Genomic DNA, 7,822 nt, shown 5'->3' on the forward strand with positions numbered 1-7,822 from the left:
TCCTGGCCTCAAGCATTCCTCCCACTTTGGCTTCCCAAAGTGCTGAGATTACAGGTGTGAGCCATTGCACCCAGCTACTTTGTTTTGGAGAGACAGTCTTGCCATGTTGCCTAGGCTGGCCTTGAACTCCTGGCTTCAAGCAGTCCTCCTACCTCAGCCTCCCAGGCATGAGCCACTATGCCAAGCTGGGAAGGTTTTGTGATCAGGAAGAAGTACATGGTCTTGGCTTGGGGAATGGAAGAGACTTTTGGAGACTAGCAGTGTTTTATTTTTTGTTGGAGTCCTAGTTACTTGAGTTTTTGCTTCAAAGTATTTATAAACTATAAATTTATGTTTATATAATGTCCTACATTCTGTTATATTTCCATTAAATGGTGGTTTGACCTTAAAACCATATTGTGACATCATTACATATCCATTGTTTTGGAAAAAACGAAAAAGCCTCATGGTACTGATATTGGCAGCAGCATAGAACATCAAAAGAGTTCTCACTGTCAGTGGGAATGTGAGTTTTTGAAAGCTGCTCAACATTCCCCTGTAAGGTGGATGCCTATGAGAAGAGAAAAATAAGAATGTGGGTCAGAAACAATGGGGGGAAAATAGTAAAGTAAAAAAAATAATAATAATAAGCAAAGGACCTCAAGGGACTGACGATGAGTACGTCCATGTATTGAAGAGTATGATAAGCTTAAGTATCTGAACCCGGGGTAAAAGGCTAATAACCAGCAAACAGAAAGATAAGGGAGATGCCGCACTGGAGAACACGGTCAGAATGAGAGACCACTCATGCTGCCCCCACACCAGCGGGGCCTCTGTAGGAAGTTGTGGGACCTCCACTTTCAAGATGAGACTGCAGATAAGATTTCCCACAGTGACTCACGTAGCTCAGCTGAACTTTGTCGGTGAGGAACCCCTTCTCATTCTTTTCATTTTCGTCATTGGGAGCCTAGCTGAGCTATTAAGGGTGTAGTATTTCTACACCCCTCTCCGTTTCCTCTACTCTAAAAACATTTACTCAGGCAGGAGCAGCATCAATTTCCCTTAGGAGTTACTTAATAGATAAGGCTGGGTGTGGTGGCTCACGCCTGTAATCCCAGCACTTTGGGAGGCTGAGGTGGGAGGATTGCTTGAATCCTGGAGTTCAAGATCAGCTTGGGCAACAAAGTGAGAACCCTTCTCTACAAAAATAAAAATAACAAACAGGGTGTGGTAGCTCATGCCTGTGGTCTCAGCTGCTCAGGAGGCTGAAGAGGGAAGAAAAGTATTTATCTTACTCCATGCCACTGCCAGTGTTACTACCATCAGATTTTAAATTTTTTTCTACAACAATGGATATGTAGATGTCACAATATGGCTTTAAGGTTAAACTATTGTTTAATGGAAAAATATAACAGAATAAAGAACATTACATAACATGAATTTACAGTTTGTAAGTACTTATAAACTATAGGTATTGAGCTTAAGCCCAGGAGTTTGAGGTCACAGTGAGTAATACTTGCACCGCTGCGCTTCAGCGTGGGCGACAGAGAGAGACTCTGTCTCTAAACTAATTTTTAAAAAATTACTTGCTGGATAAATGTTGTGATAGCTCAGAATGCTGACTTGTCCCTCCTGGGCCACTGTTTTCTATATTGGAAGGGGCTCTAAGCTGGCCTTGCACTCACTTGAGTGTGACCTCAAGCTTAATCTCTCTGGCATCCATTCATGGTTACTAAATAAAAAACTCTCTGTAAACACAAGAACTCTTTATCGTCTCTTCAGGGTTGTGAAGAGCATGTCCTTGTAACTTAACACTGCATTAGTAAAATGTCATTTTTAGGTAAGAAAAAGAACCATATATACCTGGAGGAGAAAGCTTCTTTCCCCATCTCCCGCCTCATCCCTTTTAGTGTAAGGGGTCTCTAGTGGATATTTGTTTTTGTTGTCCAACGTCTGTCTCTCCTCCTGAAATGCACTGCAGTTTTTATTTAGGGGAATCACTCTTCTCTCACTTTCAGAACGTGAAGTGTGGGGAGGTGACCCAGGCCTAAGCCTATTCATATTTTTTCACCCTTTGGGGACAGTGATTTTTCAAGAATGAGTCTGTGACTCAGACCCAGACTTGGGCCTTTGAAAGAGTATAAATCCCTTGACCCATAGGGGAGTGGCCCACATAGATGTGTGCTCTGTGGGTGCAAAAGAGGGGCACTGTGTAGAATCCGTGAAAAGAGCCAGCCCTGGAGGCAACTGAGTGTTAACATCAGCCAGAAACTAGGTTCGTGGTGACCTCTCTGAGAGCCACTGAATTAAGCCTTGCCTGAACCTGGATTTTTCCATAATGTCATTTAATAAATTCACTTTATAGTTGAAGCCAGCTTGAGTTGGGTTTTCTGTCATTGGCAGCATAATAATGTATGAGGTCTTTGGTAAGAGAATTTTGTTGGCATATGGGCACATCAAAATCAGTATAAGAACACGCCATAGTCATGCTGTGAGAGGTAGTCAGTAGTAAAGGGGAAATTTATTTATCTTTGTAAACACGTTATTCTGAAGACCCTGAAAAATCTGAAGTTTCCTCCAGGTATGCCCAGGATCTTGGTGGTCTGACATAGCCCTCTTAGTGCTGGGACCTGGTGAGAAGGGCAAAAGTGTTGAAAGTTAACTTAAGCTGGGCCCAGTGGCTCACACCTATAATCCCAGCACTTTGGGAAGCTGAGATGGGCAGATCACTTGAACCCAGAAGTTCAAGACCAGCCTGGGCAGCATAGTGAGATTCCCATCTCTACAAAAATAAATAAATAAATAGAAATTAATTAGCCAGGGCCAGGCACGGTGGCTCACGCCTGTAATCCCAGCACTTTGGGAGGCTGAGGCCGGCAGATCACTTGAGCTCAGGAGTTTGAGACAAGACCGGCAACATGGTGAAACCCCATGTTTAAAAACAAACAAACAAAAGACAAACAAACAAAAGAAATAAATTAGCCAGGTGTGATGCTGTATGCTTGTAGTCATAGCTACCTGTGAGGCTGAGGTGGGAGAACCACTTGAACCTGGCAAGTTGAGGCTGGACTGAGCTGTGATTGTGCCACTGCATTTCAGCCCGAGTGATAGAGTGAGATCCTGTCTCAAAAAAAAAAAAAAAATTTAAAAAAGGAAAGTTAATTTGACACAAATGAGAGGATTTGAGACCACAAAAATAAAAGTGCTTCCATTTGAGGGAGGGCACATGAGCTGATAGGTGATTTAATGAAGAATGTAAATAAATGTTTTGTACGTTCTCCTGGGTCATGTGTATGCTCATGATGTTCATGCTTTTCCAGGGGTGAGATCATTTTTGTGGTAATGTACCTATGGGATGTACTGATGTTAACAAGGAGTTACATCTTTGTATGTGTGTAGGAGTGTATAGAAAAACATCTGAAAGGCCAGGCACAGTGGCTCACACCTGTAATCCTAGCGCTTTGGGAGGCTGAGGAGGGTGGATCACCTGAGGTAAGGAGTACGAGACCAGCTTGACCAACAGGTGAAACCCCATCTCTAATAAATTCAAAAAATTAGCTGGGTGTGGTGGCGCGTGCCTGTGATCCCCGCTACTTGGGAAGCTAAGGCAGGAGAATCACTTGAACCAGGAGGTGGAGGTTGCAGTGAGCCGAGATCACACCACTGCACTGCAGCCTGGGCAACAAGAGTGAAAGCTCCATCTCACACACACACACACACACACACACAATCTGAAAGAAGACTCATTATGTTGAAAGTGGCTATTTCATGGTACTGGGATTATGACTATTTTTTTTTTTTAAATACGTGTTTTTCAAAATTTTCTACAGTGAATATGATTTATATGATTTTTTAAAAAGGTTTTAAAAGTACTATACAAACACACAAGGTGACAGTACTCCTCCTGGGAAGTCACGTGGCTAGTTACAATCTGGAAGTCAGAACATCTAGCTCACAATTGCTTAATTTAACCTCTTACCCTTAATATCCAACCTCAGTTTCTTCCTTGGCAAAATTTTGAACTAATCTCAGTTCGGTCTGTGTAACCTAACTGAGATGTGATTTAACTAAGTTAATTATCAACTCAATTTAAGTACATATAGGGTCCTTACCATAAGTGGTGACTGTGGTTACTCCCCAATATCTACTCCATTGCACTTCCCAATTGTGTAGAGAAGATTCTAGTTGGACTGAGATTTTCCAGGTGCTGCCATCTGAATCACCCATATTTTCCTGTCTCCTGATCTGGTTCTAACTTCCATTTTATGAACTTTGTCAAGTAGCCCTTTAGTTATCTATAAAGGTGTAACTCTAATTTGCATAATTAAAGTTACACTCTATGCACACTGTGCCTGGCCCAGTGAGTTCATCTAATGGAGTCTACGTAGCTGTAATAAAGAATGAGGACATTCTACAGGAGCTGAAAGAAAAGATTTTAGACTGGGCGCAGTGGCTCATGCCTGTAATCCCAGCACTTTTGGAGGCCGAGGTAGTCGGATCACTTAAGGTTAGGAGTTCGAGACCAGCCTGGCCAACATGGTGAAACCTTGTCTCTACTAAAAATACAAAAGTGTCTATAATCCCAGCTACTCAGGAGACTGAGGCAGGAGAACTGCTTGAGGCAGAGTTTACAGTGAACAGAGATTGCACCATTGTGCTCCAACCTGGGTGATGCAGCAAGACTTCATCTCAAAAAAAAAAAAAAAAATAAACAAAATTTTAAATGCATTTAAAAAGGAAAGTTGCATGCTGTGGAGCAACCAGACAATTGTGATGAAATGGGAAGTACAGGGCACCCGCTATGACGTGTTTTTGCCAAGAAGTCAAACCAGGTTCCAACTAAACCTCTAGAGCAAAGTTTCATTTGTAGGAAATTCAAAGAAAAGGGGAATAATGTAAATGACCCCACAGGGAAACAGACAAACCCTGAATGTGGAACATTTCACAGGACAAAACCTGGTTTGTATAACTGGTTTGTATAACCAATGGCAAGGGGGTGGAAGGAGATTGTCTTCGATTAAAAGAGACTTGAGAGACATAGCAAACAAATGCAAACAAATGCAATGCTGGGACTTGTTTTGGTCTGTATTTAAACAAACTGATTGATTTTTGAGATAATCAGCGAGATTTGGCTATAGACTGAAGTATTAGGTGCTGCTAAGGCATCATTAAATTTGTTATGTGCGATAATGGTATTATGATTATATTAGCAGAAGGTCCATTTTTGTTTGTTGGTTTGTTTGTTTTGAGATGAAATTTTGCTTTTGTTGCCCAGGCTGGAGTACAATGGCACAATCTTGGCTCACTGCAACCTCTGTCTCCCTGGTTCAAGCGATTCTCCTGCCTCAGCCTCCCAAGTAGCTGGGATTACAGGCACCTACCACCACGCCTGGCTAATTTTTTGTATTTTTAGTAGAGATGGGGTTTTACCATGTTGGCCAGGCTGGTCTCGAACTCCTGACCTCAGGTGATCCACCTGCCTCAGCCTCCCAAAATGCTGGGATTACAGGCGTGAGCCACCACATCCGGCCTCAGAATGCCCATTTTTAAAAAAGAAGGTTGCACACTAAAGTACATAAAAGTGAAATAACACGATGTCTGGGATTTGTTTAAAAATATTTCAGCAGACTTGGCGTGATGGCTCACACTTGTAATGCCAGCACTTTGGGAGGCTGAGGCAGGAGGATCTGTTGAGCCTAGGAGTTTGAGAGCACCCTGGGTAACCTAGTGAGACCCTTGTCTCTAAAAATAAATTAAAATAAATTTAAAAAATTTAAAGGGCCAGGTGTGGTGGCTCCCGCCTGTAATCAGCACTTTGGGATGCTGGGATGGGCGGATCACCTGAGGTCAGGAATTCGAGACCAGCCTGGCCAACATGGTAAAACCCTGTCTCTACTAAAAATATGAAAATTAACTGGGCATGGTGACAGGCGCCTGTAATCCCAGCTACTTGGGAGACTAAGGGGAGGCAGAAGTTGCAGTAAGCCGAGATAGCACATTGCAATCCAGCCTGGGAGACAAGAGCGAAACTCCATCTCAAAAAATAATAATAATAAATAAAATAAAATAAATAGATACAATTATAAAAATTAATATTTCAGCAAATAAAATAACAATAGGAAAATGCAAGGTTCAAAAAATGTATATGGTATTTTGTCTAAGAAAAGAGAGTATGAGAATATATATTTCATTTTCTTGGGTTTGCATTGGGAGTATACACAAGAAACTTATGAAAATGAAAACCTGGCCAGGTGCAGTGGCTCAAGCCTGTAATCCCAGCACTTTGGGAGGCTGAGGTGGGCAGATTGCTCGAGGTCAGGAGTTTGAGACCAGCCTGTCCAACACGGTGAAACCCCGTCTCTACTAAAAATACAAAAATTACCCGGGCATGGTGGCAGGTGCCTGTAATCTCAGCTACTCAGGAGACTGAGGCAGGAGAATCGCTTGAACTTGGGAGGCGCAGGTTGCAGTGAGCCAAGATCGCGACACTGCACTCCAGCCTGGGTGATAGGGCAAGACTCTATCTCAAAAAAAAAAAAAAAAAAAGAAAAGAAAAGAAAAGAAAATGAAAACCTATGGCATAGGTGGGAGAAATGGGAGTAAAAATGGAAGAATGGGATCAAGGCTTCTTGAGCTTTTTATATTGCTTTAACTTTTTAACTATTTGAATGTATTATCTAAAGTTTTTAAGAAAATAAACAGGAAATAAAAGTTAAGTGAATATGAAAATGTTCAGAACCAGCTCTCTACACACAGAAAAGAAGAAAGAGTTAAAGTAGATCTCTAGACCCCTTCATATCTAGACTTCAATGAACTAATAAATTGTTAATGTTTTATAAAGCTGGTCTCAGTAGCAATCCTAGAAATGAGCAGAAAACAAAGTAGTAAAAACAAAACATGGCTGGACACTATGGCTCATGCCTGTAATCCCAGCACTTTGGGAAACCGAGGCAGGCGGATCACCTGAGGTCAGGAGTTCGAAACCAGCCTGACCAATATGATGAAACCCCGTCTCTACTAAAAATACAACAATTAGCCAGGCATGGTGGTGTGCGCCTTTAGTCCCAGCTACTTGGGAGGCTGAGACAGGAGAATTGCTTGAACCCAGGAGGTGGAGATTGCAGTGAGCTGAGCTGGTGCTACTGCACTCCAGCCTAGGTGACAGAGCAAGACTCCATCTCAAAACAGAAACAAAAACAAAACGAAACACAGAAACTGAGGACTGATGCTTTTAAGAGCCTTGACCAGTTCATGCTGCTAATAAACATAACCCCAGACTCCATGTTTAATCTATTCTACCTTACACTTGAATATGGGCATTTGCTGGTTATTAATTTAATGACAAACATTAAATTAATAAAACATAATTTATAGTGGAAAAAAATCTGACATTTAGGGGACTTATGCTGTCATTCTAAATGACCAATCATGTGCCTGTCGGCAAATCAATTTTTTGAAGTCTCAGATTCCTTGTCTATAAAATAAGAAATTGGCCAGGCACAGTGGCTCACGCCTGTAAACCCAACACTTTGGGAGGCTGAGGCGGGTGGATCACCTGAGGTCGGGAGTTCAAGACCAGCCTGACCAACATGGAGAAACCCCGTTTCTACTAAAAATACAAAATTAGCCAGGGTGGTGGTGCATGCCTGTAATCCCAGCTTCTGGGGAGGCTAAGGCAGGAGAATCCCGGACTTGAACCCAGGAGGTGGAGGTTGCAGTGAGCCGAGATCGTGCCACTGCACTCCAGTCTGGGCAAAAAGAGTGAAACTCTGTCTCAAAATAAAGTAAAATAAAATGAGAAACTGATTATGATCTCTTGAGTAACTGCCACTCTGCGATGCTA

This window comes from Macaca nemestrina, chromosome 6 (genome assembly GCF_043159975.1).
Source record: "Macaca nemestrina isolate mMacNem1 chromosome 6, mMacNem.hap1, whole genome shotgun sequence".
In the NCBI taxonomy this organism is placed as follows: Eukaryota; Metazoa; Chordata; class Mammalia; order Primates; family Cercopithecidae; genus Macaca; species Macaca nemestrina.